Source organism: Anomalospiza imberbis, chromosome Z (assembly GCF_031753505.1).
Source record: "Anomalospiza imberbis isolate Cuckoo-Finch-1a 21T00152 chromosome Z, ASM3175350v1, whole genome shotgun sequence".
NCBI lineage: Eukaryota > Metazoa > Chordata > Aves > Passeriformes > Viduidae > Anomalospiza > Anomalospiza imberbis.
Genome location: NC_089721.1, coordinates 62,085,785 through 62,097,625, shown reverse-complemented (window position 1 = coordinate 62,097,625; position 11,841 = coordinate 62,085,785).

Sequence of the window (11,841 nt, the reverse complement as noted above, 5' to 3'; positions counted from 1 at the left end):
GTCCTTCTATATCCATGGCTGTCCCTTTTCCTAGAAGTAAGCTGGTCAGTGTTGCACTGATGGGTTTGCATCTGCCCTCTGTCATCGCTTGTTCCCTATAAAGATATCTGGGAAGTGTAGGAAGGCTGACACTGCACCAAGGCAATATGAACAGAAATGGTGATTTATTACTTTACCATATAAGCGTAATCAGAGAAGCTGGCAGATTGACACTGGTCTATGGGGAAGGCGCAGAACTTGAGTGGGTAGTGGGAGGAAGCCTGCCCTATTATCCAGTCACTCTTCTGAGATCCTGTGACAGGACTGCACTCATCCACTGTGAGCAGCTCAGCCCAAAACAGAGACCTCATGATATCCACAAGACTACTCTCCACACTCCTCTGAATGTGGAAGTTGTTCCTCCCACAGAGAAGCCCTCTTCTTTTTATTTGCCAGCCATGGATCTTGAAGCCTAGTCAGGTCTGAAAATGGGCCTCAGCCTTTGCAGATAACAGGGCAGCTTCACAAATGGACGTGGTGTGGGTTAGAAGTGTTTGTAGTACAGTTGCTGTACTCTGCACTTCTCCCCAGTTGCTGTACTCCTCACCTCTCCCCACTCCCTCAGGCAATCTCTTACATTAAACCCTCAGGACAAAATTTTCTGTTGTCTGAAGCCAGAATTCAAGCTTCTTCTATCAGCCTGAAGAACTGATGTAGCACATTCAGTGTCGGGACTGGAAAAGATCCAAATCCAGCTCTCTGGGGCATCCTTAACACTGTGTCCTGCATGTTTCTTGGAGATGGAAGTGCCAGGCCATGCTAAGAAAGAAGCTCTGGCAAAACTGAAAATCATTGTACCTGATGGTTTCTGCCAAGTTTCATTCTGTCAAAAGAGGTTGTAGGTCTTCCCTCATCTTGGTCAGCCCACTGCATTTACAGAGAAAGGTATAAAGAGATTTAAAGTAAGAGTTCCCTCTAGAGGAGTGAAGCAACAATACACATCATTCTATGTTCTGCTGGAGTCCAGGCTCTATTTTCTTTACAGATACAGACTGACAGTGGGATAAATCCAATTATGAATTCCACTGTCCATGCATATGCAACAAAAATGAAACAGTGTTAGCTACATAGATTAAAGCCAGCAGTCCTTGTGAGGATTATCAATGGCAACAGGCAACAAAACCCTAAATCTTCAAGTTTAACGAAGCCCCGTTTACACAATTCTGCCACTAAAAAGGAAGAAAATGCTATTACTGCAAAAACTGTGAGAACCCCAGAGAATGATCCTGACCCCATTGTGCTTAGATATTGTGCATCCCTCCACTGCAGGGCTCAGCAGCTAAACATGAGAGAGAAAAGGAAATCAAGGCACAGAAAAGGGATTAGGCTGTGGTCAAGGTCAAACAGAAGAGCAATCAACTGAACAGAATTTATTTGTATGAAGTAATTTTGTCCCCGGGTCTTGTTGCTCATTATTTTTTCATTACTATTGATTTTGAGGAACTTAGTTTTGGGAAATATTTTGTTTCATATTCTCTGGATATTGCAGGATGCTTTCTTTCTTAAAAAGTATTCAGAATTATGGAAAGTCTGTACAATTTATATATGAGATGTAATTTTATTCACTACTTTTTATTTGGGATCACAGTGAAGACCAGCTGTGAAGAATTAAAGTTTCTTGTCTTAGCAATATCTGTCCAGAAATCTCAATGGGAAAAGCCATGGAATTAAGTTGTCTGATTTCCAAACCAAAAACATGTGAAGGTAGAAGTGATCAGCTAACTTGCAAAGGCAAAGAATACAACAGATGCCTAGCTGAGAAAAGAAGAAATATTCTTGGAAGGGTTTTGCATTACAGCAGACTAATTTAGATAAAACCTTTTAGGCTGGGGTCTTCAAAGGAGACCAGAGGAGATAGGCATACAGCTTCCACTTGGAGTCATCTGAAACTTCCTGCTGCAATTAAAGCATGTTGTGCTTTGGCCCTCTCCATAGATGGGTTTAAGCATAATGCCACTTTGTATTTCCCTATGTTTTTCATTCCAAGGGAATGGTATTCCTTCAAAAATGTATGTGAAGAATAGTTGATGTCATTTTACATATGAGGTTGGAGAGACAATACTAGATTTTGCTACATCTGTCAGACAGGCATATACAAATACCTAGAGATATATTTAAATTACCTTCCCATTTTGCAATTATTTGTAGAGGAAAGTGGTCTGAGGAAGTTAAAGACAGCTTGTGAACAGAAGATGCAGAGGTCTGCATTGTCTAAATGACCTTTCCAAATATTCGTGAAAGAACATACACTTATCTTTTCAAGGCAACAGAAATAATAACACATACGAGATCCACAACTCTGTCAGCATGCTAGTTGCTTTGTTAAACACAAAGGTCCAAAAGGTGAGTGTAAGTTTAATGTCTCTCATTTGTTTTGGCTTTGAAAGTTGAGTTGAGATTAATAATCTGCAAGTTAGGATGTTAGAGCAGTGACAGATCCTGCCTCAACTAGACCATTTTTGTGACAGCTCCATGAAACATTTCTTTGCAAGAAAGTAGAACATGAAGAAAGTGAAAAAAAGAAGAATTAGAGGCAACCTAGGAACCAGCCCAGTGTTTCAAGAGATTTAGCATCAGTTTCATAGACTCTATCTGTGACCTTGGATAAATCACTTGAATAACCTTTGTCTTCATAGCTAGAGCTAAAAGACAAGGTTTCAAATATTCACCCCACCTGACTGTTTTGCGTGCCTCTCAGATTCAAAGTTGAGGCCATGTAAATCCAAAAACCAAAAAAAACCAACAAAACCAAAATCAAACAAAAAAACAAAAAACCCAAAAACCAAACAAAAAAACCCCAAGAAATAAAAAAGCAGAAATTATGAATTTTATGGAAAGTGCATTGTAAATTGTAACACGGAGCAGTGTCCTACACTTGATGTAGTTCTGTGCAATAGCACAGCTTTAGCTGTGGTGAGGTGTTGCTCCTGTATAAGATGTTTCAAATATAGTGCCAAGGACAGGATGGATAAAGTGCAAAATGTCATTACTACTCCATAACAGAAAAAGCAGTTTGTTTTTCCCAGTGTTTACTGCCTTTGTCTCTGTGAAACAGTAGCTAACACTGCAAGGAACACTTTAAAGTCAGGTAAAAGCAGTTACCTGCACCTCACCTTTCCTGTGGACAGGAAGGAGCGGAGCTCTCAGCAGGCAAGAGGAGCAGGGTGCTGAATGTGGTGGCTCTGGCCATGAGAGCTTGGTCCCAGGTGTCTGCAGGTCCTCCCATAGCCAGATGCCCCTGGAAGCAGTCGCCCTCCTCCCTCTCGGTGGATGTGGAACAGGAGGACATCTTCCAGGCTGTTGGCATTTTCTTGGCCCATGGACCTTTCCAACATAGTGTTCAATGATGAATGTAGTGAGTAATGGAGTAAATATTTTAGAATTAGTTTAGATGTGCTATTTTTTGCCAATAGATACAGGTTTGGGTTTGTTTGGTTTTTTTTTTTTTTTCTCCATAACACCTGCCTAATTGTGCTTTATCTAAGCAGTGGTACCTCTCTAACAACTACCTAGCGACATGATGAAAGTCAGACTGTGGGCCTCTGATAATGGTCTAACCACTCCAGCAGTGTCAGCTCTTTAGGCTAGAACACTTAACAACTACTTGCTTTACAGCTCCAAAATCTCACTTGTCTAATGATACACTTTGGGAAGTTACTTCCATCGCAAATAACATTCTCTGCAACAATATGCAGGTCTTTTCATGCTAGACTATAGCAATAAAGTGCTCCTATTTCTGTACACTTTTAAACTCACAACTTTTTCAAGTTTTGACTGCTTATGTCCAAGTAGCCCTTTACAGGTTTTCCCTTTTTTTTAAACTTTTAAGTTGGAACTGCTTTTTTATGTTATGTTTTTCATTATGAACAGGGTTTTTTTTTCATCCTAGAAAATGCTAATTTAATATAAAATTGTTGGTGATTAAATATGCTGCTTTAGTGTCTTTAAGACTTGGAGATAAGAAAGAATTTGTTACACCAGCTAAAGTTCATATTTTTGCTGTCCGTAACTTCAATGTTTTGTTTCTGAAATGAGAGTTACCATTCTACTAAATTATTTCATGTGTCCTATGTCTGTAAGCTTTTTTTTTTCAGCTTTACCATTTTACTTCTAGTAGTGGCATAGACTACTGGGTAAACTTCCAGCAAGCCTGTAGTTACTCTTACTATGTTTAGGGCATAGTGATGCACCCGAATATTACCACGCAGAAGTCCAATGCATTCTGCTTGCTTTGCATCTCCAAATTTTGAGCTCACATATCATCTTTCTGTCCTTCAGATCTTTCACTGTTTAACTACCTCTTTCATTAATGCACAGATTCTACTTGAAATGACATCTGCACTGTATCTAGGCAGTGTTACATCCCTAACAACTACCTAGCAACATGCAGAAGGTCCAACCATGGGCCTCTGGTATCGGTCTAACCACTCCACCAGCTCTGTTGCTCTGTAAGTCAAGATACTAGGCAAACGTAATGTAAAATCAAAACCAGCTTTGTGAAGGATAGTAAAATCCCCAAAATATTTTTCTTACAAATTTTTCTAATGCTGAATTCATCATATGTTGCTGTACACCCAAAGGAATTTACTCCGGTAATGAAAACATACTCTGTATTTACAACATCAATATATTGCTAACAAACTTTCTATTACTGCAGCACTGTCTTGACAGTGTTAAGAAAAGTCTGTTTAACTATGCAGTATTGAATAAGCAATACCTATTAATCCAGAAAATAACTGTTGCTTGTTTAGTAAGGCAAATCGGGAAAAATGCAGAGGGTTTATAATTTATCTCGAATGCAAGGAATAGTTTCATTTCAGACATGCAACTGCTTAGTTGCGTGAAAATAAATCCCCAAAATTATTCATAAATTTGTATCTTTGATCTTTTAAATGGGGACTTTGTATAGTCTTCAATATTTTCTATAACTGAATCTCTGTCTCTTTTTTGTTCTGCTTTTGTATTATTGCTAATGAAAACCCAAGTGTTCTCTAACTACAGCAGGAACTCTGATTGCACTTGTAGAACTCTACTTTATTAATTACACCCTCAGCTATAACCTTCTCTATCAAAATTAGCAAAGACAAAGCAGGAAGTCTGCCCTTGGCTGCAGATTGGCTTATATGTTAAAAACATTAGTTTGACTTTCTGTGCTAATTGAAGCACTTCCTTTCATTAATGGCAGTTATTACAGTTTTTATACTTTTTTTTATATCAGACCATGCCTTCGTGAGGAATTCAGAAGTCTTAAAAATCAAAACTCAGTCATGCCTCTGGAGAAAAGGCAGAAATTGGAAAATAGCCACAATAGTTTGAAGTAGCTTTTCAGAACACAATGGGACTTGCAGAGTTTAGCCTCATACCATGAGAAAGGTTAACTAGAACATTTTCTAGTGAAAAGATCTTTGCCACAGATATAAGACTATGTCTGACTCATCAGAGTAGGCTGAGCACACCATACACAGACGAAACCAGAAACAGAAAAAAGGCAAACAACTGGAAGACAACCCACAAACCAAAACAATTCTGAGCCCATATTAACTGGCTCCAACTTTTGCGAGAACTATGAATGTCTTGATTACTTTCCACAGACTGCCAAGAAACAATGTTAAATTGTTGAATGTTTTGTCAAATTAGAAAAATTTAGATTTTGTGTTTCAGTTCTTCTCAAGGGTATTTAAATCATCCAAGTGTGTCATATGCAAGAGGGCATTCTTCCTTGCCCTCTTGTCTCCAGAGTAGAAAGGACAGCTAAAATAACACTAAAAAATCCAGTGTGGTTGGGGTTGAAAGCCTGGGTCAAGTCTGCTTTACTTGACTTCCAACAGCAGGGAGGCTTTGCCACCATCAGGGTCTTCTCTTCACAGACACCATCATCCATGTTACAAAACACTTGCAACTCATTATTTGACCTCCTTATTCCTCATCATATGAAATTTCCACAGGTCTTGGAGATTTGTAACACTTTCCTACAACCCTCTTTGACTTGCTGGCCACACTCCAGCTACTTTAGATGTTGCAGCCTGACTTAAGGGATGGAGTCTCCCTTTGTGGCTATTACTTTGGTTCTCAGAGCTAGTGCACTCAGAGCAAAATGGTCCTTTTGCCTCACCATCAATCCCTGCCTGGGGCTGTCTCCACACTGATCACAAGCAGAACTTCAAAACCAATGGTAACCCATAGCCTGCAGAATGTTCTTCCTATCTTGTTTGTGAGGCACAGGAATGGACAATGCCCTATCTGCTGCCATGTCTCTCCTTGCAAACAGCAGGACGCATCTCTGCTGTTGGGCAAGGGAGGAGAAAGCAGGATGTGCTGCCCCTAGTTAGCTGTCCCTGCTCACCCCTCTCCAGCTGCACGCAGACTTGTGCTCTGGCAGCACCTGGGCATAGTGGTTCAGAGCACCAGCCAAGCTCAGAGGAAAGGATAAGGGAAGGGGAGAGTTGGATTAGAAATATTTACCCAGAGTCTCACAGGGGTATATGTGCTGGGTTATGGAAAAGTAAGACAGAAAACATCCACTGCACATTTAGGGTTATTAGCTATCTGCCTTTAGCATGTCATCAATATATAGATGAGTGTGTGTGTGTATGTGTGTGTGTGTGTGTGTGTGGTTTTTCAAGATCCCTTTCACACATTTCCACATCCCATTTGATCTCAAGATTGAAGAGAAACAGATCAACCACCAACCACACTTGAAATTCAGACCTGCTCTTAAAAAGTTGCTGGATATTGTGGTTAAGAACCTTGCCTATGTTGTTACTGTGTGGCTGTCTATGGACAGTCCAAAATAAAGCATCATGCTCCAGAAGACATCCAGTTTGAGTGTTGAGCACAAGGGATGGATGGACGGACAAGCCCGAAGATGACACACAAGAAGGGGACAATTTCATTAGTGTGGCAAATATTGCTGTGTTATCCCCGCAGCTCAGCTTGGGAAGAACCTCAGCAAAAGGGAGTTCTGAGAACAGTGTGATAGTTATGTAGATGTTAATGGTTGCAGATGGGACGAATGTCTTCATCTGACTAGTCTCAGTCTTAGCAATCCTTAGAAATCCTGCTACAATGAAATATTGAAGGGTACTGGGAAGCTGCCACAGCTCCCAAGGTACTTCATGAGGTAAATATTAAGGCATGAGCGGGCATTGAGAGGTGTGAAAGAGCAAAGCCAGACAGCCTATATTTAGCTTTGCAAAGAGATGGGAGCCCACAGAGGAAAGTGAAAAGAAGGGTAGACTATTTTCAGTTACAGTAATGTGCATGTTCTTTCAAGAATGATAGCAAAGAACTCTTTTTTCCACAAACCTCCCTCTGTTCTGTCCATGATTGGGTTTCCCATAGCTTTTCTGACAAGGGCATTATAGGAGACTATCCTCAGCCTTTTACAAAATAACAGCAAAGCAGCATAACGTGAAGGTAGCCATTAGAAAAGACATCTCTTTTACTTATATTACCTGTCACCCTAGTTGGAACATTTTCAGGTGAGAAAAACAGGCTAAAGTTTATAGAAGGAAAATTCTCTGATGTTGAACTTCCACTATCCCTCTGTCCATAGCTACATTTAACTCATGCTGCAAGTCTGTATTTCATCTTCTTCATGTCTCACCCTAGATCCTGAAGAGTAATTTTTCTCCAGGTGGACCATTTCCTTAAGATGCTGAGGGGAATGGGTTTTGGCATTTCCTTGGTTAATTACATTATAGACTGTACTTTCAGGGACCAAACCTTCCAACTTTGTCTCCTCTGTGTGAAATGATGCTTATACTTCAGCTGTAAAATACACTTTCATTGAGGGAAACGCATTCAGTAAGGAATTTGGAGAATGCCTTTTCATCTGGGAAATAGGTTCCTTTTTTCCAGTTTGCAGCTATGCAATCTCAAATGGCAAGACTTTCAGAAATGGGACAAACTACTCTTTTTTAAACTATATACATAACAATGCTATCTCAGGAATTAAGGTTTGACAATCTTGGCTTCCAAAGGAGCCAACAGTAACTGGGTGCCCCAGCTCTCACCTTCTTATCATACCACAAACTCTCCAAAAATGAAAGAAATATTACATGTTTGCAGGCTTAATTTAGATAGTGTTTGACCCACTGTAGACACTGTTCAGATAAAAGGAAATACAATCAAAAAGTTACTTCATTAATACTTTTTGTCTCTTTTCTGGGGTATACACCAATCATTGCTACAGGAAGATGTGCTGTGGATTTAAGTCACTGTTTTGTAAAGTGTTTAAGAGAAATTGCATAGTGGAGCAGACTGAAAGTATCACAGTGCTGCTTGTCCTGCCACTTAGATTGCTTTAACAAGCCTCCCTGGCCAGTGACATTTTCTCTTTATTACAGCAAAAACCCATTAAGTGCATTTGTTGTTGGCTAGGCCAGAGCCCGCCTTGGAGATGAGGTCTCTAGCACAGTGCAGTGCAGCTCTATCTTGCTTTGATTTTAATGAAGTTCCTTATAATGCTAGCCAGAAGTCTTTTTCTTTTTCTCTTAAGTGGCAACTCTCAGGAATTTGAAAAAAAAAAAATATTTTCCTTGTGGTTAATTACATTTCATCAGATGGGGAGTCCTTTTTTTTTAGTGAGGAAAACCATTAAAGTACAAAAGCAAGGAAGCTACAAAAAACACTTTTGATTCCCTATTATTTGTGGAATAAAATTAGATTTTAAAGGAACTCATTATTGGGTAACTGTGATGCTGACTGTTATTAAATCCCCTAATCTACTTTTACATTGCATTTTCAGACTTGTTTGGATTTCAGCTACTTCACTACTGAAACAACATCGCTCAGTTTGAAAATATGTGCTGTTTGGCCTTGTTCAGGACATAGAAAAACTTCATCTAAACTAAATGAGTGTAAATTGTCAGGTAATAGTCCATTTGGTAAAAATAGGTATTATTTCCTGTCAGAAAAAAAAAGAATTATGCTGTCAGATAAAGGTGGAGGATAGTTTTCTATATTATCTTAATTTATTATCGCTAGTCTGATGAGACTAGAGAGTGTTAATATGTTTCTCATCATCTTGGTTTGAAAATTCACACAGCAAGTTTCCTGCATGTAGCTAAAGGAATTATCTATCACCTCTGTACCTGGCAATTCCAGGAAAACCATGATTTGGTTCACTGGCTTTAGATTCTAAGGAAGATGACAGACATAGTCTTCTTACTGAGAGATGACATCTATTTCCAAAGTACTTGAAACCTGATAGGGCAGAAAATGGTTAAAGAAAAAAACCACCAGCAACCCAGAACTGAAGTGATTTGTGCCAGGCCAAACAAAAGATGGTGAGGGGGACAGAGATAAAAAAAGTTTGCACCCACTGGACAAATAAGATTTATCCAAGCATCACAGCAAACATTTGGTAAGTGATACCTTAGTCCTGACCACCTAAATTTACTCTAAATTAACTTTCCACTATCTTCTTGGACCAATTATATGGTTAATTCCCATTAATTTTTTGTAGGCAAATCTAGATGTATTCTGGTTGTATCTGTGTGGATCTGGACTCTTTTCAGGATGAACAATTGTATTTGGAGAGTTTGTCTGGACTCAGTTTAATGAGGGGCTTCACTAAAGAAAAAATACACTAATTTGAAAGGCACACCCAGAGAGTTTAGAAGTTAAAGTGAGGATGATGTCAGCTCGATGTCCAGGATTGTACAAGAGGCCAACATTTGATTGATTTCTGTAGCCAAATTCTTAGTTAATATCAGGAGTTTAAGCCATTTTTTGCAGAAGTGAGTTACTTTTACTGTAGTAGTCCTGACATCTGCCAAAAGTAGACATTTTATGGCATTTTGTATCTATGATGAAGTCTTTGCTGCACCAAATCAGATATCTAGGCAGGAAGAAGTGTACACTCATTTAATATGAATGCTGGTGTAAACAGGCCTTGTGAGTTCAGTCAACAGTTTCTGTATCACTAGTGTATGTTCTAATGAAATGAAAAATAATTACTATTAGAATCATTACATCGTGTCATGTCATGTCATCCCTATTCCAGTGCCTAACTTCTTCCATTTAAGAACTTGTAACATATAAATAGCATGAGCTTTTTCAGTTTACAGTGTTTGGAGCAGCTCAGGTGCCACAGATGTAGAAGACTTCACACAGTAGAAATACACGAGATGCTAACAAAGTTTAATTGAAACACTTCTTCACTTTTCATTTTGTCAGGTTAAGAATTTGAATTATTTGAAGTGTTGGTCTTGTACAAAGAAAATTTTGTATGATTGGGTAACAGATTTTCTGTTCTTCCATAAATAAGGCCTATTCTCAGTGTGTAAAAATCTAACAGGAAAATTAAGGTTATCATCCTTTTAAAGATCAAAAACTCATAGTGCACAGGGTTTCATGTTGACTTCATAGTATGCTTAGCCATAGTTAGAGCGTGCCAGTTTCTCACAGTGAAGTTGCACTCCAGATAGAGGTCCTATATAGAGGTGGCTGCTTGCGGTTTCCTCTTCAAACAGACAGGGGATAACTTTTTCACATGGACTGAAGCCAGAAATTTTTAGCTGTGAATGTCTTAGAGCCATCATTTAATACCAAGATTTAAAGAAAGAATAATGATGACACTATTCTCTGCTTGCAAGGCCAATTATTGCCTCTAATTCATGATGTTCTAGTTACAGATGAGGCAGATTTTCCATACAAGATTCTTCTCTGTGTCTGTGTTGCGTGAAGCTGACATTTCTCACAGTAGCTGTCAGTCCAGTCATAAGAGGATTTTATGATTAATGAGATTCACTTTTTGCTGTTTCCAAGGTGCTTCAAATCCCACATAGAGTACTAGAGGGAAAAGTGGGACACTTAAGGCTGATGCATTCAGCCTAGAACAGTGTCAGCTTTTCTATTGAAGCTTAGCTGTACATAGGTGACTTTTTGTCACAATGACCACAGGGTTTGGTAAATTAGAAAAACATTAATGTCTTCTCTGATAAGCATCCATCCCCACACATTTTTCTGAAAGTAAATCTTTTGAAATGCAAATGGAAACAGTGTGATCTTTGCCTTGATGAAAGTGAAGGTTGTAGAAGCACATGCTCTCCATGTTTTTTTGCTTCCTTCCGTTAATTGTAATGTTTTTGAACCATGTTAGATTTTATTTCATCAGTGTTCTTTTTGATTTTTGTCAATGTTTTTATCTGTACTATTTATGCTATTATAGCTTTTAGAATCTCCAATTGGTATTAGGGCCCTGTGGTTATTTGTATGTGCATAACACTGGGATTTTGATGGTGTGGAACAAAGCAGGATTGTTTAAGCAGAGAGATGACTGACAGGAATACGACTGAGGTCTATCCTGATACAAACAGAGAAAGTAAAGAAGGAAATTAATGTTTCTCACACTAAAAGAATTAGAGGACCCCAAATTAGACCAAGGGGTAGCGCGTTCATAACAAAGGAAAGGACATAGCTCTTCACATAGTATGTAGGGGTGAGCTGTGGGCCTCCTTCCTCCAAAAATTTTGCAGGCTTAATTTTACCTGGATTCAGAAGGAGACAGGACAAATTCATGGAAAAGAATTCATCCTATTCCACATGGAGGGCGGTTAATTCATAGAGAAATGCTTGTGGCTTATGATGTTTCCAGAGCAACAAAACAATTGTGATGATATTCTGGAGCAGCATAATTGTAGTTCTGTCCTTACATGGATTCTAAAGTATGTGGCTTTGTACATGTGTGGGAATCAGGACTACATAGGTCTTTGATGTGATCCAGTTTGATTCTTCTTATGTGCTTTATATTTCAGTCTTAGAATTGTTTTGTTCAAGAAAAAGAAATGAGCACTG